Source organism: Lycium ferocissimum, chromosome 9 (genome assembly GCF_029784015.1).
Source record: "Lycium ferocissimum isolate CSIRO_LF1 chromosome 9, AGI_CSIRO_Lferr_CH_V1, whole genome shotgun sequence".
In the NCBI taxonomy this organism is placed as follows: Eukaryota; Viridiplantae; Streptophyta; class Magnoliopsida; order Solanales; family Solanaceae; genus Lycium; species Lycium ferocissimum.
Window position 1 is genome coordinate 53014607 of NC_081350.1, and position 22576 is coordinate 53037182.

General features: G+C 37.3%; 1 long non-coding RNA gene and 1 pseudogene across 1 annotated transcript; one reads left to right on the forward strand and one right to left on the reverse strand.

The window, feature by feature from the left end:
* Nucleotides 1–10689: 10689 nt before the first annotated feature.
* LOC132029364 (uncharacterized) lies at nucleotides 10690–11747 on the forward strand. The gene is made up of 3 exons (XR_009407786.1): nucleotides 10690–10792; nucleotides 10873–10924; nucleotides 11271–11747. It is a non-coding gene; the product is annotated as an uncharacterized LOC132029364 (long non-coding RNA).
* Nucleotides 11748–11864: 117 nt separating this feature from the next.
* Nucleotides 11865–16303, reverse strand: LOC132029365 (mitochondrial carnitine/acylcarnitine carrier-like protein; annotated as a pseudogene).
* Between the last annotated feature and the right edge of the window lie 6273 nt (nucleotides 16304–22576).

Genomic DNA, 22576 nt, shown 5'->3' on the forward strand with positions numbered 1-22576 from the left:
GAGACAATTTTGGTGTTTGGACTTTGTGGAGTGTGTCCTTCAAATTTCTGCAATGTGATATATCAGCTGTTTATCTTACTCATCAATTTACAACGTATTGAGATCTTTGTAAAGGAACTTGGATGCATATGATGCTTCACTTTTAAAATCAGGGTCATCATCTTTTGAACAACAATAAAATTGTAGTAATAGCAGCGTGGTCAGCACTCGCAAGACAATGATGTCTCATTACATATTTCCTTTTAATTTCTGCTCGGCGACAGAAACTGTGCCCTTTACTACCATGCGCGCACACACATATTCATGTATGCGTGTGTGTAATCATCCAGGTTATTGCTTCCTAGTTGACACAATATTTCATTTAAGGTGGACTGAGTTCTCAGAATCTTTATTGTGGAGACCGCAATAGAAACTGGAGGCTTTCATTTTTATTTTATTTTTAATTATGTTCTGCAAAGCTCTAGTTATTGGCATATTTTGAAAGAGATGGAAAATTACCTTCTTTCTAGTGCAATAGTTAAGAACGAAACTGCTTACAGCCATCAATGAGCCAGTCATCAGTGATGGTTTCTGTATACTGTGTAGATTTCTATGACCAATAGAGATTTTTTCCCTTTCATACAGCAAACATTTGTGCTGTCTTGGCTAATTTCACATTCTGATTCTTGAAAGCAGGAAAAAGACGTTGAAGCGATCAAAGAGAGTCTCGACGGCAATGAGAATAGCTTTTGGACGTGCAGTGTCTCTAAGCTTGGATATTCTGGTACTGCAATCATCTCACGGGTATGATCCTTTGCCCTTTCTGTTCTTTTTTTTTCTTTTATTTTTCTTGATCGAGAAAGGAGGATTTTCTTCTTCATACGCAGGTCAAATTATCTAAAAATTATCTAACTCCACCATGCTTGCACTGAACATAGACATCCAAATACACCGATCCATAAATGTAATACCTAAGTTTGAAGAAGTTGTAGGGAAAAAGGTAGACTTAAAATCACATTGAAGGGTGTATGTAGACTTAAAAAGGGTGTCGAATAGACCTACTATCTCTCGGAAGCTATGTAGAATTAGCAAAAGGAAAAATGCAACTAAGTAGATTATATATGATATTTCTTATTTCAACCAGTTGGGTTACGGAGTAGACGTTAGTACGTTACATTAGGACCGTAGACGGAGCGGATTTGGAGCTTATAAGTTCCGGATTCTAATCTTTTGGTTACTTTGGTTCTAATTTAGCAATTTATGCATATTCAATAGATTTTTAAGACAAAATGAGTTTGAACAAAAAAGAACTAGGTTCGACCGAACCTCGTAGCCAACACTCTTCCTCCGCCCCCGATTGATTGTTTGCTACAGAGTGTTTTTTTGGTTTATTTAGAGATATGTATCTTCGCAGAGGATAATGAGAACTTCTACCGTAGTATTGAAATGAAACTGGTCGAAATCGAGCAATTTGAATGATTCATATAGTATATTCGACTAGCTTGGAATTTAGTGTAGGTAGTAGTTGTTGTCCTTGTCATTAATAGTAAATCACTTGTTTTACTAAAGCAATCCGGTCGGAGAGTAAAGCAATGTGTTCTTTTTCGCTCGTTCCAACGACAATGAAGAGGTGACTCTATTTTTATCAGTGAATAAAATTTAACATTCTGGGATACTTTGGACCTTATAATTTATTGTTGATGAAGATTTTAGCAAGAAGAAAGTGGCTTTCGTAATCGAATATACAATCCATAAGAACGGGTACTTATACATGAGTTCTAAGACTAAATAAGAAAGACAATATTACACAATCAATTCCTAATCATTTACATCAATACAATATATTTCTAAAATTAAGCTATCAATCTTAATCATCAATATCAAATCAACATCTAATCTTAATCATTAATACCAAATCAACACTCCCTCAAGCTTGGTGCAAAGATGTCGCGCGTACCAACTTGCAAACCAAAGGTTAAAAAGTCCGTTTTGTTGAGGCCATTAGTAAACACATCAGCTAGTTGTTTTTCGATGACACGTGGAATAAACTCAAGACACCACCGTGACTTTTTCTTTGATGAAGTGTCGATCAATTTCAACGTGCTTTTGTTCGGTCATCTTCGGGATCGGATTTCGAGCTATCTTTTTTTGATTGCGCCTGTTGTCACAATACAAAGGAAAGTTTTTTTTGAGTACAATCTCGGTGCTTAGTAACTTTTGTAACCACAAAATTCGCAAACTTCTGAACCATGGGCCGATATCTTTCTTCCGCACTTGATCCGGCAACCACACTTTTTGCTTTCTTTCTCCAAGTGACCAAGCTTCCTCCTACGAGTGTCACAAGATGTGATGTACCTTTCCGTCATCTAAAGATCCGGCCTAATCAGACGGTGAAAGGCTTCTATTCGAGGTGACCGTATGCGGAGTAAAAGTAGACCTTTTCTGCCCGGCCCGAGATTTCTTCGTGATACGCAAAATGTGAGGGCGAACTGCGTATGAGATCTCGAGGATCACATAACCGAGCTAGCACATTTAGGTTGTTGAATAGGCTATGTGCGGTACGAGTGTGAGAGAGATAAACGAGTCTTCCAACCCACCGATATCTCTTATCAACCGATTTCTTTCCAACTCCGCTTTGTAGTTTGTGATTGCTTTTGATCGGTGATTCGCCGGTTTCGAACTCGTTGTTCGTTTTCTTGGAAGAGATCCGAATATACTTCTTTGAGAAATAAGATTCCTTTTTTTGATCTCATAACTTCAATTCCCAAGAAGTGCGCCAATTTTCCTAGATCCTCGATCTCAAATCACCAATACCCGTGCCAACAACTTCTTCAATTGGGGTCATTCCTCGTCTCATCTCCGTCATTACTATGTCATCAACATAAACTATGAGAAGATATATGAGTTTACCCTTTAAATGTCTTATAAAGGGTGTGATCCGTATTGCTTTGTTGGTAACCAAAGCGAGATCATTCGCTTTATAGCATCGGTCAAACCAAGCTCAGAGATTGCTTCAATCGTACAAGGCTTTTCTTCGTCCGCATACCTTTCGACTTTGTTCGAAAACTAAAACCAAGAGGAATCTCCATGTACACCTCTTCTTCTAAGTCTCCACGAACAAATGCATTCTTCACATCAAACTGTCATAAGTCCCACCAAGATTAGTCGCACAAGATAGAAGAATTCTAATAGTATTCATTTTTGCAACAAGTGAGCAAATGTCTTGATAATCCACTCCATAAGTGCGAGTGAATCCTTTTACCAATCTTGCTTACCTTTCAACGGAACCATCAGCTTTATGTTTTACAGTTGAAATCCATTTGCAACCAACCAACTTCTTGTCCAAAGGTGATGCGACAAGTTCCCAAGTCTCATTCTTTGATAAGGCCTTCATTTCTTCCATCATAGCTTACTTCCACTTAGAATGCTAAAAGCTTCCCTCCAATTCGGGGGAATAGACACGAAGAAATAGACAAGGCAAAGGCCCTATAAGAGGCGATAAAGAATTATAGGAAACAAAGTTAGATAAAAGGTGTTTAGTGCAAGATCCGATTCCTTTCCGTGAGCATAGGCAAATCTAACTCATTAGGAAGTATAGATAACTCACCGGAAGAAGAAGGGTTCGGCTTCGGCAGTTGTACGATGGCTTCTTCTCGCTTCTATTTCTCCTTGAGTAAGTTATCAAATCGTGCCTATCCAAACGCCCTTACCGCCTCTCCCCCGAATTCTTTCTCCAATTTCACTTTCTCTGACGGCGTAGTTTCAATAGTCTCCCCCCGAATTCTTTCTCCAATTTCACTTTCCTCGTGGCGTAGTTTCAACAATAGAACTAGAAAAACCATCTCTTCTTTCTTATAATTCTCCCCGAAGAGGTGATGGTGTAATACTGAAATAGGGCTCGATTCCCGAAAGGTAACATCCATATCGATGTTAATCTCCTGTAAGGAGGGTGATAACATTTGTACCCTTTTCGTGTCGAGAGAATACCCAATAAAGACACATTTAAGAGCTCTAGGTTCAAGTTTCCTGCAGTTCCCACGTGAACAAAGCAAACACACCCAAATATCTTCGAGGAAACAAGATAGTCATTTTTACCCTTTAAAGCTTCTAAAGGACTCCGGAAATTAAGAGTTTTAAGTGGCATTCTATGATGAGGTAGGCAGCTACCAGAATGGCATCCCCAAAGCAAGGCTTCAAGAGATTCATGGTAAACAAAAGGGATCTTGCTACTTAACAAATGCCTATTTTTTTTTTCAAAGAACCCCATTTTCAGTGCACTAGTATAAGGACAACTAGTTTTATGGATTATCCCAAAAGACTCCAAGTAAGCTCCTAAAGTTTTATCCATGTATTCCGTGCCATTGTCGCCCGAAATATCTTTATCTTAGCCTCAAACCGAGTACAAATCATCTTATGAAATGACTTAAACATGAGAAAACTTCTACTTTGGCTTTTAATGATATACCCATGTCATTCTAGTGCAACAATCGATAAAAGTAACAAATCATCGACTACCGATACAAAAAGTGTTTGAGTAGGACCCCGTACATCGAATGAATAGTCGAAAAGTGCGGAATTGTGCTTTTATCGTGTCACACCCTTAATCCGGTAGGTGTGACGGGCACCCGACCTCACTTGTGGGCGAGCGAACCCGCTGACTCTTATGACATTCATAATCATACTGGGCCCTTAGCCATAACATAAATACATAACGGAAGTTTTTCGGAAAGTCAAATATGCTTTTCATCACTTATACATATATATATAAAGGCATGCATACGGCTACGCACATGGCCCCTCTTTCTTTTGTTTTTCTTTTCTCCAATTTTCTTCAATTTTCTAGAAATTTCTTTAAGTGGTAAAAGATGAATAACTCTGACTCGGTCAATCCTTGCCCACATACGCATGTCTTGCAATATAAGATAAGCACATATCCCCTTTAATGGCTTAAATTAATTGGCCAACCATGGGTGGGACCCATGCCAACATGGACGGCCACCTTGGTCATTTCATGAAATCATTTTTCCAACTTTTAACCTCCAATTTCTCCTTATCCCAAATTTACCCTTAATGCTCCATTCCAATAAAAAGGATGAATACGCAACTTATACATTCTAAAAAAAAATTATAACTTTGTTAACTTCCCGCCATTAACTCGAATATTCAAATGTACAAATGCGAGGTATAACATCCTTCCCCCTAGAACATCTTCGTCCTCGAATGTTCAACTAGTCTCTTGGTCTCTAAGGATCTGTGGGTTTCCTTTATCACCACGCGTGCAATCTCATCCATCGATTATATTCCTTCCTCATCCTTACTTAATCCCTTTATCGTTCGCAACGCACTTCTTCTACTTCTCCCCTCGTGTATTGACCTAATTTAGCTAGTATCTCACTCTTATTTAAATATTTATCTCCACTATCGTAGTCTTGGCTATCCTTTCACGTCCCTATTCTCGTTGTTTTCCGATGTGGACTTATTATTATAGTTATATACGAGTTTCACGTTGATACTTCCCATGATTCCATAGCATATATTCCCACGTTTTGATTTAAATGTCCATAAACCTTCTTCTAACATCCGGTGGACTCTTTTATTTTCTTCACGAGAGCAAGATTCTCTCTTCCCTTCAAAAGTCTTTCCAACTACTCTCGCCGTTCCTTTTTACTCCAATCGCCATCGTTATTCCGAATGTCCTTTTGGGTTCATTTCTCTTGCCGACATCCTTTCGTACCTTTAGCTCAAGATCTTTCTCGCCCTTCACTCTCCTCGTCCCACCTTACGTGCAATCTCCGCAAAATATACGAAGGTATCCGTTCAGCCCACGAGACACTTCGCCGTCGCTTTACTAATCCTTATGTTCCACCTTGTCTTCCCTTCTCTTATCTTACCTCCGTATCGCAATGTATCCTTAGTTCAACCATAGCCGTGCTCGTCCGTCCTCGCACTAATTCCATTTTTGTAATTAGCTTAAACCATCGTTACATTTTTCCGTAAAGGTCCCTCGAAATGTCACAACCGCTCGTATCCTTTAAACCTTCGTTCTTCTTATCAAATACTTACTTAGTCTTATTCTTAGCATACCAATACTCATAGATGGCATCACCGTCCTTGTACAACTTATATACAAGACATTCAATCTTAGACGTGGTTCTTTCGTCTCATTTCTCGCATTTCTTATTCATACTAATTCCCGCTCGTCCTATTTTTGTCATATTCTTTCCTTCCTTCGTCACCCTTAACTTCCTCACTTCCTACCGTAAGTGGTTTCTACTCCCTCTTCTTATCACACTTACAAGTTGCAATAGCATTAGCGAGCAACTTTATAGCCAACATCTTGCCCTTAATCTAGCATAAATCGCTATCCTTCCCGTTATCTCTTAAGTCGTTCCATATCGTCTTCTTATCATACCCTTGTCCTCATACGCATCCACTTCCTACGCTATGTCATTCAAAGTCTCTCGCAAAAACTTCTCACACCGCCTTAAATACCATCCTAACTTTCATCCACTTATCATTGGGTTTTCCGATCTTACTAGTTTATTTCAAGAAAGTGGTCTCATTTGTAGCTCAGCATCCATATCAAACACATTACCGTGTCGATTGTTTCCAAATTTCATCATCTTTGCATTTCCTCTCACCCGCTCCCCCTTGGGCGTACTTATATCATTATCTATTTATACTTGCCTCACGTCCTTACTTCCGATCTTAATTAGGCAATACTCTTACTCCGACAACAAGTATCCAACGTTCTCTCGGAATATTATCTTTACCCCAACCTATATCGGGTGCTCCCTTTGATATCCCCTCATCATTTTCTCCCATTCGTGCCTATCTCTTTTCGTACACGAGAAATCTTATGCCCTCTCTGTATCATTCAGGATACATTACTCCTACATAATCTTTCTCTCATTTTCAAAACGTATTCCGTTCATCCACGTTTACCTGTATCATACCGCCATCTTCTGGCATTTATTCCATCTTGTTTCTCCTCGTCCTACAACTTGGCCTTCCGCCGTCTCGACACTTACGGCACTCATTTTTCCTCGTTTCTCAACTTTCTATAACTTAGCTTTTCATCGTTCCGTCACTTACGGCACTCATGTCTTCCGTCACACATCATAACCTATTACTACACGGATGTCTCGCTTTCTTCTTACCTCCTTCTTCCGTTAGCTTCTCTTCCTTACCGACCTGATGATCCGCCCGTCCTACGCGACCTTTTATGGCTTCTGTCCGCTCCATAAATTCTTATTCTCCTTAAATTAATCTAACTTCTCATTTGCCTCTTACGCCCCGAATTTGCGAGACTTTTCAAAAAAAAACTTCCTGCGGGTCACCCATCCCGGAATCGCTCTCACGCGCACGCTTAACTTTGGAACTTTGATGGAATACGACGCTTTAACGTCTCGATCGCGTCTACCCCACCGCACGACCTTCTACACATAATATCGAGTAAGTTTTTAATCTTAACATATTCCCAAAACGCCCTCACGACACATCCCGCTCGTCTTATAAATACATTCCTATCCGTCACCATTCCTCTCTTTTTTTTTTTTTTTTTTACCCCAAATACTCGTATCATTATTTCCCGTGACTATAATCTCATCATATTTTTCTCCTACCTATCGATTCGGTCAATCGCCTTAATACATATTACTCTATTCAAACCTACCAAATTCCCTTCTAGATCATCTCTTAATATCGCTAGTCCATTCCAAATTCCTTATTACCATATCCCCATCGACCTCCCCGTTTTACTATTATTGCTAATTCCGCAATTTAACTTATTCTTCCAAAAGTAAGTGTACCCGCACTTGGTCAAATCCCATCGTTATTATTCATATGACCTTTTCCGTACATATTCCAAACTTACATCTTACTCGTATTATTTCCGCAAAATTTCGCAGTTTCTCCGTATTCCTTACTATCCAAACTCCGCACGCAGAAATACCAACATTGCCTCACAGGCCATCGCATATACGTATGTATCATATTATATCGTATCGATCACAAACCTACACAGTGGCTTCCAATATCCATAACGGTCCGAAAATAATGGACTTACCTTATACACTTAACATGACCACGCGTGTCACACTTTCCCGTCTACTTTCCTTTTACTTTCCAACTTTACATTTCAATCGTACATCAACACCGTACTCAACATACGTCTTTCGTACCTTTGCTTACCTGCGTGCTTGTAACTTCCATTATCATCGGTCACCTTCTTCGATCAATATCATTCCTTTGCTGCAACCGAAGGTTAGTGCAAAATATCTCATTTCCTATGACTCGCCTATGACACGATCTAAGAGGTGAAAGAAGAGTAACCATCCTAGATGCCCCGTAGCCTCCCGTTTATAAACGGCCGCTTCACACCATAAACCTGACTCTCATCGGACACGACTTTCGCGTACAACCCCAGACGAATCGCTCGATACCAATTTGTCACACCCTTAATCCGACAGGCGTGATGGGCACCCGACCCTTACCTAGGGCCGAGCGAACCCGCTGACTCTTATGACATTTATAATCATACTGGGCCCTTAGCCATAACATAAATACATAACGGAAGTTTTTCGGAAAGTCAAATATGCTTTTCATCACTTATACATATATATATATACAAGTGGTGGCACATGGCCATGCACATGGCCGGCCCCCTTTCTTTTGTTTTTCTTTTCTCCAATTTTCTTCAATTTTCTAGAAATTTCTTGCCGTAAAAGATGAATAACTCCTTGACTTGGTCAATCCTTGCCCACATATATGCATGTCTTCGCAATATAAGATAAGCACATATCCCCTTTAATGGCTTAAATTAATCGTCAACCATGGTGGGACCCATGCCAACATGGACGGCCACCTTGGTCATATCATGAAATCATTTTTCCAACTTTTAGCCTCCAATTTCTCCTTATCCCAAATTTACCCTTAATGCTCCATTCCAATAAAAAGGATGAATACGCAACTTATACATTCTAAAAAATTATAACCTTGTCCTTAACTTCCCCGCCATTAACTCCTAATATTCAAATGTACAAAATGCGAGGTGCATAATATATTGTCACTGTGAGGATAAAGAGTTTTTAGCGTGTTTTTGCATATTCACATGCATCACAAGACAAAGATTCAAACTCGCTCTAGAAAATAAAATCAGGTATAACTTTTTTAAAGCAAAAAGCATGGGTGTCCCAACCGTCTATGCCACCGTATTATTTCTCGGCTGACATCCTTATTTCCTACAAAAAAGGCCCGACCCGAGTCTCGAGTTCCATCGATCAAATATAAGCCATTATGCATCTACCATCGCCAATCTTCTTCCCCTCGTATGAAGGTCTTCAAAAACACAATAATCGTGAAAGAATCCGACACTACAGCTTAGTTCTTTTGTTGATAGCGCTAACAGATAATAAGGTTAATAGGAAAATCAGGAACATGAAGAATGGATGATAAGATAATATCAGGAGTACAAAAGATATCAGGAGTACAAAAGATTGAACCTGTTCCAGACAGGGGTTAGGGAGCCATTGGCTATTCTGACATAATCCCCTTGGGACTCAGGAGAGTAATTTTGAAGGCCTTAGAAGAGCTCCTCGTCATGTGTCTATTCGCACTTAATCAATAATCCAACAATTAAGCCGGAAAGCATTAAAAGCAATACCGACCGCACATAATCGGGGCTAAAAACACTAAGAGTCAAGTTTGTTCGTAAGACTACGAAGAGTGTCGGACTTCATCTTAAGACAAAGTCTCTCTGTAATAGTGTCACCCATATTATCCGGATGGGAAGGGTTAGAATAGGCCTATGACCCGAGAATCGGAAAATAAATTTCAGAAAAAATCGCCGGAAAAGTTTACGCCACGCCGGAATCCTAATTCCAGTTGATCGGAAAATCAAAACTGATGGTGATAGGCTCGAATGTTCCGACCCCAATAGAGAAAAATAATCTCAAGCGAACCGAACGGGAGGAGTTTTTTGTGCGGACAGCCACAAAGAGAGAGAAAACTCGACTCTTTGATAAAACACGGAACCCTAGTGCTGCGAGGGAGAAAACTTACCTCAAAAAGGCAGCAATGGCGCTGATACCATGAAGATTTTTAGCAAGAAGAAAGGGCTTCTTGGTATTTCCCCGAATGAATATACAATCCGTAAGAATGGGTACTTATATACATGAGTTCTAAAACTAAATAAGGAAAGACAATATTACACAATCAATTCCTAATCATTTACATCAATACAATATATTCCTAAAATTAAGCTATCAATCTTAATCATCAATATCAAATCAACATCTCAATCTTAATCATTAATACCAAATCAACAGTTGATGAAGTGTTGAGTACATGATTCATTGTGCCACATGGACTACCTTATCAAAGGATACGAAAGTACGGCAAAAATTAGCTACTGTCGTAACTCATTATAAATGTACATTTTCTTCATCCACATGCATTTCTTTGTGCAAGGTCTTTAAATCGTTTGTGCAGTTTGAGCTTGTTTTTCCTTTATGATATCTTTTTTATGTCAAGCCCTCCATTGGGTGCCTTACTTTAGTCTTTGAGAAATATTTCTTACTAATAGAGTAGAAGGAAGAAGATTGAGCTTCCATGTCTCCTTTGCTTGAAATGTTTTTGGTTTCTTTGGTATATAACCAGTATTATCCTTTTGCTATCCTCTTTGACAGATTAAACCAGTATGATCAGTATACCTGATCATGATACCGAAGGACGGCTTGTGACGGTGGAGTTTGATGACTTCTATTTATTGTGTGGATATGTTCCAAATTCTGGTGATGGACTACGACGATTGGTAGTTCACTATGTCTTATATCTCTTCTTTGTATATGCATTTCCTCTTACGAACATGACTAACAAGATGTACTTTACCAGACGTACATAATTACAGAGTAGGATCCTTCTCTTGGCAATCACATGAAAGTAAGTGTTCCTTTCTTTACTGACATCTTACGCACCATGTGTCGTTTGTCTACAGGTACCTCAATTTTCAAGGTTAAGCTCTTTTGACTGTTTCATTTTTGGATAGGCATCTTGAATCTCATCCATTCAAAATCATCAAGCCATTTAACCTTCATTCAATGAATACAGCCAGGGATACTTCCACTTTTTTGTCTACTAGCACTATTTGTTCTTAACTTCCACTTGTGGATTTTCCCTTTCGTATTTGTTTTGGCTGTATCTTGTTTCCTTTTCGTGTTCTAGACATTACTATTTTGGTTTGTTAACGTCTAATCTCCAAAAAAAAAAAAAAACTTTGTGGCTTTGCAGAGCTAGAAAAGTTGAAACCGTTGTTTTGACAGGTGATCTAAATTGCGTCCACAAGGTGATAGATATTTATAGTCCTACTGTAAGTACTTACTGTCACGTTATACTCTTTATTTAAGAGCTATACCCTGTATTTATTAGAGAATCGACATAGTGATTTATCTGTCTAAATATATCAAATCTTGACCTTATTTCCTTCAACAACCTGAGCAGATAATGTTGTACATCTTCTTTATTGATTTGAAAACTATTAAACAATTGTTTCCGCTTTACTGTATGTCTTATAATTCAATTGGTCTGCGATATTTAATCCTTGCTTGATGTTCCACAATTCTATGTTAAACTTTATGAAGTAGGCTTCATCTTATTTGAGTATTCAATAGAGTTTCTGTCTGCATCGATGAAGATTCCTTTAGAAATTATCATCTCCAGATTGTGTCTTGACACTACTATATTCATGGTTTATAGTTGACGCTAATATAATGTAGGGGCAAATTGACTATATGATGGATCAAGCATTATTATATACTTCCCAAGGCACGTGCGGTATATATCCGCACTTGGTTGTGGTGCATATATACGGCCAAAAGAGAGTAACTATTGAATTTATAACTGACCTCAACTAATCGATGAGATTGAAGTTTAGTACATTGTAGTCATATTACAATAAAACGGACCTGAGTCTGCCAAAATAGATACAAATGATTTATATAACCAAGCTCAACTAATTTAGAATTAAGGTACATCAATGAACGATTGATTGATCACCTTGTGTGAATCACTAAAGGAAAACATATTTTTTTGTGCCACTAACCAAAAGATAATTAAAATACCGAAGCTATATACTATTGTAAACACGGTCAAGTTAATGTGTAAGGGAGGAATAGAACATGAACTAAGAAACAGGAAATAACAGACACAAAATTATCCCCCAAGCTTCAAAGAATCTTTGACCAAATGAATGTTATTTTCTTATTAATTGTAATGAAAAGATACATATTTTTCACAAGCTCAAAGCAACATTTTTAAAACCTTACTAACTTAATAGTCAATCATTCCCAAGAAATATGTAATGATCCTTTGGCTTACAGAAATTTCTTCTTTCTCATTCCTGAATAAGTGGTGTAAAATTTGCATATAAATCATAATTGCTTGTAGTTGGAAGTTAATTGGAATTAAACATCATATCAGTGGAAAGAAGCTAGTTAGTCTAACGAATTAACGATCATCGAACCTTGTTAATGGCTGGAAGTAGAAGACTGCTGGCCTGAGAGAAGGCGACTCTCTCGGGAAAGATGGCCCAGTTTCACTTTTTTTGGTAATTTTGTCCTAAGCTAGACCTAGTGATCGCATATGCCAAGAAGCAAGCGGCATTTGCAGGAACACTATGCGCCATAGGCGGTTCAAAGCCCTTATAAAGGCCTTTCACTCCCTCTGGTGCAACAATCTTTCTGAAAGCATCAACAAAAGCCGGAGAACCTCGGGTTTTTGTAATCGTCAACTTGGATAATGCTCTTGATTACATCTGTTGGATACACAGAGAGCCAGAATGCACCACCAGCCAACCCTCCAGCTACTGTAAGAGAACCTCTTCCCAACTTAGAAGTATCCGTGCCTCCTGCCAAGTACTGTTTTGTCGCTTCATACACACCAAACATAGCAGCATTTCCTGGTACTTCACGTGCCAAAGTCGGGAACAAGCCCTTGAAAAGACCCTGAACACCTCCTTCAGATTTAAGAACGTGTCTTGCGACATCCAGAGGCCCTGTATACTTCACAGCCCTGAGCCAACACTTGCCAATGCACTCTCTGCTTGCAATCTGTGAAATGACAAAGCTACTTCTCATTAGAGTTTTTACTTTAATACAGTGACAGTGTAGAATCCTTTTACACTATCACACCATTCAGAAGATAACTCCAGGTAACTATATCTAAGTATGATGTGATAACCTAGACTATAGGAGCAATGTCACTTTGAAGTAGCTTTGAATCCTACTTTGGGGGATTTGGTTGATTCTGAGTTCTTTAATTCAGAATAAAGGGGCTCGTTATGCCAGTTGAGAGTAGGCAAACAGTTCTGTCTTTGTTTCTGTTACATTCTTCCGCATCATATCACATTCTGTTCTGCATCGGATCCCCCATTCCTGTTCACCCCCGGATGATCAAGTTGGGTGGATTATGACCTCGTACAATCGTGTCGAATGAGAAACAACCGCTTCGTCATAGTACGTACTTATGGGCATTGATTTGAGTTTTCCCCAAATCAGATTCAAATCAATGCCGAATACAAGAAAGAAAAAATAGCTTACGGTTAATAAGGAAAAAGGTCCAGGATTCTTCGAAAAAGCGTGGGCTGATTCGGAGACCTAGGACCTTATTGGCTTAGTAATGAATGAAGGGAAGCTCGAATGTAACTATATTTAACTATGATATCGTAACCTAGACTATAGGAGCAATTTACCTACTACAACGGATTAAATCACATTGATAGTGTAAAATTGACTTACGATCAATGTACATAAGTAAAAACCTTCAAATTAAGTTGAGTCCAACCTGCATTTTATCAGCTCAATGGGGCAAGCAAGGAAAGATACTGCAGTTCCAGCTACAGCACCACAAACGACTCGCTGGTTCACAGGAAGAGGGGCGCCAGATTCAGGCCTCAAGAACGCCTCTGCTTGACCTCTTACTGTGAAAAGGACAGCATTAAAAGCTACCACAGTTGCAAGTGGAGCTCCCATACCTTTGTATAGACCCCTAGGACCTTCCGCAGCTGCTGTTTGCCGGACAGCATCCATGGCACCTGAGTACTTTGGGGGCTGCCTGGGAAGCGGAGTGGGCTGGCTTTGGAGCTTGACTTTGATTGGATCAAAAGGGTGACCGACGATCAATTGTGCTGCCCCTCCAACAGTACCAGCTGTTAAATCCTTGGCTACATCATCCATCTGCAAATTTAAGAACAGAAGAAAAAATCCACTACCATGACTCCAGTTGTGAATTTCAGTGTATCTATGAAGATATCCTTTTTTAGTAATGAACGCCACTACAGTTGGTGCAGTTGTCTCAAGGTGCAGATAATGTGGAAATGGAATGTGTGTAAGGGAGAAGTTGATGTCTTTTTTCTTGATAAGGTAAAGAAAGAAAGTAAAAAGGAGTTGATGTCTTTATATATTGCAGGATTATAGATCCTCAGACCTGAGAAAATCTGATAATCAAAAACACGAATTTCAGATGCCAATCCTAACACAGATCAAAAGTACACAACTCAATGGCATTTGGTCTGGACTTGAAGGTGCATTCTCTTGGAACACTTAAAGTGAATATCAGGGCACTCAAAACTGCCAATATTGGAAATAGAGGTCCCCTAGCAATACTACAAAAATACAACCCCCATAGTGAAATAACAACAAATTTGATATATAATTATGCCACAATGAAACCTTTGTAATACACCACGCTCTGGCAGTTTGTGTGCAACAGTACTAAAATCTCTTGGAGAAGTGTTGATGTTAAAGTTAAGGGAATTGGCAATTCGTAAACTCACTCTTTCTTAGTCTAAACAGACCCCCCACAATGAATCAGAAATGTTTGCACGAGATTATACTTGAATGACAAGAAAAGAGATAGCACTAGATAAAAGAATAGGATATAGCATAGGACAACTTAAAAAAAAAACGCCACATTTGGAACAGATAAAACCATGATCGAGCTTGGGAAACAGCTGCTGTAATTTACCATCAAATGAATGGCGCCAAAAAGAATCAGAGAGAAGCAGAAACAGTGCAGTAAACGCTTTAAGAAGATTACATCAACCTACAAACTGATTTTCCTCTTTTTACTTTATCAAAAACCTCAGAAAAGGGATAGCATGTACATGAGGAACCAGTTAGCTCTTGAGAATAACTATAATTAGCCTAAATCATTTACTTTCCAACTAACTCGTCTCTCTCAAGAGAATAGTGTCACTGTGTCACTACCATTACGAGATGCTGCAGCCCCGAAGAAAACTAGTAACCAACAAACAAATATAGGATAACCAAAAGCTTTGTTTTCAACATCTGCATGAGAATACCAATAGCGAAAGAGGATATAACTTATGTACACAGTACTTATTACGCTATCAGTGTATTGTAACATGTAGCAGTTAGCCAGCCCTAGTTTCCAAGTTACTAATACCACTTTTTATGGACATATACTTATAATTATCTTTTAGGTGACCTGATTATACAAAATTTCTTTTATATTATTAGTATATAGAAATTAAACTCATCCAAAGATGACTTACACACCATAAATTTAACCACCATCAGTGGGAGTGTCATTCTCTCTATTCTAATGTACAGCACATAGGTACCAAAACCCCATAGAGATTGAAAACATACGACCAAGCAGACTCACTTCAAGTTTTTACCACAGACATAAGCCATAAGGCACAAGATAGCACAACTATGAATTCATAATTTAAAAAAAAAAAAAAACAAAAAAAAAAACAAAAGATCAGAGAATAATTGATAGGCGGGCGTAGAACGCATCAGAGACAAGAAGAAGAGCGCTGGTCCATTTAAAACAAAAGGAATAAGCCTTACCCTGACTGGTTCTTACACACAAAATGAATCCCTAACCTCAACACCACCAAGTCTAATCCCAATGTTATATACAGGCCTGGGGCAGAGCAAATTGAAATTAACATATAAGCAATTTACAGTCATTACTTAATCAGAATGTTCTGTAATTAAAGAAACAACTATGGTGATTGAAAACACAAAAAGATGAAATTACATGCTTTCTATTCTATGGCTGGTTGATTACTAAATAGAGTAAAAGCAGTAAAAAGAAGATAAAAACAAGAATCACTCTTGAAAGTGAATCAAAGCTAGGCACATGATGACATAATTGAAGTGAGGACCAAAAAAGGGGGATTGGGATTTTGGCTAATTCAAAGATTGCTGGCCAGTAAGATCCTTACAGTATAGAATGATGCAAGCCAAGAAATGAAATCAGCAAATCTCAGCCTCTTTTTCAGTAACCATCAAATGGAAGTGCCACCATCAACTCCCAATTACCTATGACTGCGTCACTGATTTTAATAAGTTGCCTTCTTGGGAAAACTCTTTTTTCTATAGGTAGTCTTAATCGTCCATATCGAAGTTTAAAGCACAATTAATTATTTCTTCTCATTTTATCCTTAGTAAAATTTTATTATTAATGGAGATGTTATATAAATAGAGTAAACATTTAATGGACAAAGATTATAACCCAGACATAAATAACGGTAAAAATTAGGGCTGAGCGTTCGGTTCTTCGGTTCGGTTTTATCAAACTTCGGTTCGGCTATTTTGGTTTCGGTTTTTTGAAGGTGGACACCGAACATCGAACCCAACTAGTTCGGTCGGTTCTTTCGGTTTCGGTTTTTTGAAGTTCGGTTCGGTTCGGTTCGGTTTCGGTTTTTTTTTATATGATATTAGAAGCGATTCCATTTACGCTAATTCATATTCATAAAAAATAAAACATAAAATTGAATAAAAAATAAAACTGATAAATTGAAATCAAAATCAAACAAACAGGATACACAAGAACAAAAAACCATAATCATGATATAGGATTACCAGGTATTATATACGTACAGTAAGAATAATTAAGAAAACATATAAAGGACATACATTAATCCTAATGGGCGTTCAGTTCTTCGGTTCGATTTTATCAAACGTCGGTTCGGCTATTTCGGTTTCGGTTTTTTAAAGGTGGACACCGAACACCAAACCAAACTAGTTCAGTTCGGTTCTTTCGGTTTCAGTTTTTTTGAAGTTCGATTCGGTTCGGTCCGGTTTTTTGGTTTTTGATATTTATACCCAGCCCTAGAAAAAATAATCAAATACCCCCCTCATTAATAATCTTAAGGCCAGTGTATGACAAAAAAATGACAAATAATTTGAGACAGAGGGAGTACGACACTTCTAGAATTTTGAAAGATAAAAGTATAAATTTAATCATTATTTATTATATGTCTTATAAATATTTTAAAATTATTAATTATTGTAGCTAATATTATTTTTTTACATAGTTTCTAAATATATAAAACAAATTCAAGAAAATTTAAGATTTTCATGTCTCAATTCACAATCAAAACTGAAATTTTAACTCTCAAAATTCGAATTGCACCGCATAAATTGAAACATAAAGAGTATGGAAAAAAAATAAAAAGAGATTTGAATGAGATTCTTTTGAGATATTATTATAATAAAAAAATTTAAACTTGAATAGAATTTTAACAAAGGTTACTCGGTTAATGATTTCTTTGGAGATGATGTTTCACCACCATTTTTGGTCATTGGATCATCACAATTATTGTTGCAGACCGTTGGCTATTACAATCGATCATCACTATCAATCATTATCATCGTTAATATTACCGTCCAAGAAAAGTAGTTTGCTTCTCTCCTAAACTAATGGCGACTTATGTAGTTGTCGGCCTTCCTACCAGAATGCCTTCTGAGTCGAAGAGTCTCTTCTTGACTAGTAAGGATGCAGGAAGCAAAAAATCTTGCGCGATGGAAGGCTTCTTCTCTGCCCTCTCACTGCCCTCTCACGTTGATTACTTTCATCATCACAAATATCATCATTGTCCGTAGCCATCAATATCACCATTATCACCACCGTCGCTTTCTTTCTCAACCACCATCATCACCGACCGCTTCTACCATTATAATCGCCATCACCGTTGCAAAAACATCGTTAAAGCTGCTACCTATATACATTGCCATCGGTCCTCTTACGCGGTCGGTTACCACCACCTTACAATATATTATCTTCTGAATATAATATTTAATACTTTATTCAAATTTTATTTTCATTGATTATTTAATAAAAATTAATTACAATTTTTACATGTCAATTTTGTTTAGTTATTTCTTATTTAAATTTAAATACAAATCTTAATATTCAGATTCAGATATCTTGATTTTAATTTTAAACAAAACACCCTATAATGTGAATCCGGATTAGTCAGGGCAATGAATTTCAGATAAGCTGCATAGAGGGGGAAAAGTTTCATGCACTAACAGAGTAAAAGTATTTACAAAATCATGCCAATGATAGACTCTATTTAAGTTGACTCATCGTAATCGTTTATCAAATAGTGACTATAATTATCAAATGATTAAACAATTGGGAGTAATTCATTTTAAGAAATTTAGTTGACATTCATGAAAGAACATCTAATAAATTACGAGTTCAATCCATCTTGACCAAGTTTGATCATTCTTTTTCTCCTAAATATTATTCGTAGTGTTGACTCAACTTTTAACTTAAGCTGAGAATGTAACACCTCGTACCTCCTAACTAAGCTATGTTCATGATTCAGGACTTAGAAAACCAGACGGGAAGTGTTAGGATTAAAATTCATTTCAGTTCAGGATTTACGCCGCTTATACGGACGGTATATTTATATACGGACCGTACTTCTGGCCGTATAATGAAATACGGACCGTATTCCGGTCCGCAAATCTTGTTGGAAAAATCTTAGTTTTGTAAATCTTGTTGGAAAAATCTTAGTTTCTGTAATTTTCCAATTGAAATACGGTCAGGTTACACGGACCGTACATTGAGGTACGGACCATATTTGGTCCCGTACAATGGCCGACGCAGGAAATAGTATAAATACGCCTTTTCAGTCTTTTATTCTATTTTTTATCGTGCCAAGCACTAGCACCAAGGTTCCCTCGTCCTACCATTCTAATACACTAAGGTAAGCCTTTTCCAACCATTCCAAGTGAATTATAACATGTATCGATGATTTCTAAATAAGAATTCACTATTCCTAACCTAGGGTTTTCAAAAAAACCCACCTCAAGGATTCAAGATTAAGGCTTTTAGGATTCTTCTCAAGTTTAGACCATTAGTTACAAGTTTTGGAGCATTAACAGGTATGTAGGGTTTCTATCTACGTGTTGTTATACCCTGTTTTAACCGGAGTCAAAATAGTTTACAACATCCCGGTAATTCCGGGGTTATTTAAAGTTAAGAGTCGCCACCTAATTATTTACGGTGAATTAGGGCACCTAAAGTAATTTACCTAAAGTTGATTTGATGTTAAAGTCTACGAAACCAAAAAGATTCTAAGTACGGGTTCAACTAACCTAGAGGGAAGGTATTAGGCATCCTCTAAGTTCCATTAATAATGGTTAACCAACCGGACTAAAATTTAATTAGGCTAAGGGTGTGGGTGTAATATTTTATAACTTTTAAGAAAATATCTTTATAAGTATTGCTAAAGTTATGGATAGAAACATAAACATGCTATTTTGAACAAAACTTGTAGGAAGGATAATAGTTTGCATAAAAGACCTTAGTTATGAATAAACCAAAGGAAGTATAGGATTGTATAACGTTTTATATAATTAACTAACTTAATTAGATGTAGAAAGAAAAATATGTTTGGCTGTTGGAATTGTTAAACGTCTCATAAGAAAAAATGAAACAGAGTAAAGTTTGCTAAAATGTTACTTCTATACTTGCTAAAGTGATATATTACGGACTTCCTCTTTCAAACTAACTAGGGGTTATACTCCTATGTGACAAATGTCCTATTAGTCGATAGTTAAATGACACTAGATGATTAGAAGTAGTCTAATTGTTAATGCTATAATGATCTGGTTTCAGCACACAAACACACAAATTGTCAAAACAGAGAAAAGAAAGAAAATGTAGGATAATAAGCATGTTCTTCATTCAGCTCCCCAAAGATAGTAAACTGCCCGCAGGCTTTCATTATTCAACGGACGTAAAGGAGCAATAATATCATGTTGGCTCCGTGCGGCATCGGCGTCGTTGAGTCTCAAATGAAACTCTTCGGCTCCGGTAATCATGCAAAATAAACAAAGTAAAAGAGGAGGAGTTAGAAATGCTTTACTGTGTCTTAATAATGAAGGAAACACGTAAGCAAAATCCGTAACCACATCGTCATTCAAACATTCAAATGATAGCAACAGCATTAGAGGAACGCACTAAGTCACCACTATTTTTTTTTTTAAGCAAAACCGTGAGGAAGAAACTGGAAAAAAGAGGTACTGATCGGGTTGGTTGTACTCGCACTGGTCAGCTATGAAAATCATTTCTTGATTGTATCATATGCGTTTTTACTTGCTGTATAGTCTTGACATTTAGTTATGTGGTATATATTGGTATGAAGTCAGTTTAAGTGGACTAATGTGGTAACTGATACTAACTGTACCGAACCAAGGCATAGTTTTTTTTATTTTATTTTTTATTTTTTTATTGTTATGGTCTGCTGGTTTCCGGTATGTAGGCATAAGGAGTTTAGAGGGTATCCAATGTAAGCATATTCATGAGAATATGGGATCTTCCTAACTATCCAACTTATTCATCAAATGCACGACGTATAGCATAGCTTATTCATCAAATGCACAACAACAAACATATTCCTTCAACAATAAAATAGAGTCAAACACAGAGGTATACTTCACAGATTTGAGTCATATATTAAGGCCGCCAGAAATATCCAGGTACGTTTAAAAGATAACTAATAACAGAATATACGTGAATGAACTAAACTGATTGAAACGACAGACATATGTACACACACAAACACTTACTAAATTACGAAAAAAACTGAAACTAAACAGGTTAAAGAAGGAGTGTTTACCTTCTGTTGGTGCAGTGAATTGGGGCGCGGAGCCATGGATCTACTCTCGTATTGACAGATTCGAAACAAATATATAGTAAACAGCAAATGTCTTGTATTTTAAACTCGATCTCAAGAACTAAAGTAAGACTGTTTTTGTATTTTTTTTTCAGGAAATTCAAAACTGCCCCCTTTTTGGTCTCATGCCTTCGTATTTATAGTATCAAGATAGGGTTTTCTCAGGTACCAGAAATTTGGCGGGATTCAAATTTTGGTTTTTTTGAAAAACGAATCAAAGTCAGCCGTTGAAGTTTGAGCAAATCGCGTGATTTGATTCGGTGTTACCGAAAATGGACCGATTTTTCTGTTCTTTTGCGAAGTCGTTGTGTTTTTGAAATGAGAATCGGAACTCCTCCTCTGCCAACGACAGAAAACTTCGGGTAAAGCAACGTAAGGCCCTTTTTTTTGTGTGAAAATGGTTTGGCCAGCACTGCTTTTGCTAAAGGTGGTCAAGGGTTTGCTAAAATGGGGATGAGGGAGAAAGATGAGTGGCTGAAGAGACAAAGTTTGCACGAAAATGGGGTAGCCCAGTCTGTAATGGCGAAAGGGTATCTGTGTTGTAGCCAAAAATGGTGAAGAGAGGGAGGAGAGACGAGAGAAGAGAAAGAGGGAGGCGGCTGAAGAGAGAGAGGAAAGAGACTGATAGGTTTAGGGATAAAATATTGGAAATAGGTCGGGTCGGGTATTTCGGATAATTTTGATGCAGTGCATTCGTTAATGGGCTCGGTTAATTCGAATTGAAATGGTAGTGGGCTAATTTGGGTGTAAAATATGGGTTGTTGTGGTCCAGTTTTGGGATTGAAACATCCTTTTCCTTGTATTTCTTTTGGCTTCTAAATAAGATCAAATATATTACGTAGTAATAATAATAATAATAATAATAATAATATAATAATAGATTTCATAATTTAGCGTTAATATAGTAATCTAATCATTAGTACATAAAATATAAACGAAGCGATAATAGAGTAAAATATTACCTAAGTTATATCTTATATATAATAAGTAAGTAGCGATGTACGACGTATTAATACTTAAAACTATTAATATAGTAGTAGAAATTATAATAAAATAAAGGTAAAAATAAGATATTGATTTATTAATTAGAATAGAGGAGGGGCAAAATTGGGTGTCAACACGTGTGAAAAAATTATTATTCTTCCCCATGCCACGTTATTCCATGATTTTACGAAAGTTGACTAAAACTAGGGTTTCCAGCCATGTTCATGATAACCCTAAGTACATGTACCATGACATACCATGTTGTATTAATAATTCATTATTGTGTTTTTAATAGTCCATTTGGTTATTGAGAATCTGTCCGTAATCCATGAAAACCCATGCTTTGCATTCAATGGTTCTTAAATGCAAGATATGAACTTTTTATATTTATTTTCATGAACTTCTACATGCTTCCATGTTTTCATACAAATTATACTATATGTCTATCTTCATGTTCTAATACAATCACAAATCAAGTGTACAATCATGTTTATTTAATTCATGGGCTACTAAGCCAATTATATCCATGTTCATATTTTGGGAGTTGCACAGATTACCGAGAAGGCTCAGACAGCCTGAAACTACGTATGCCAGCATAGGATAAGGATC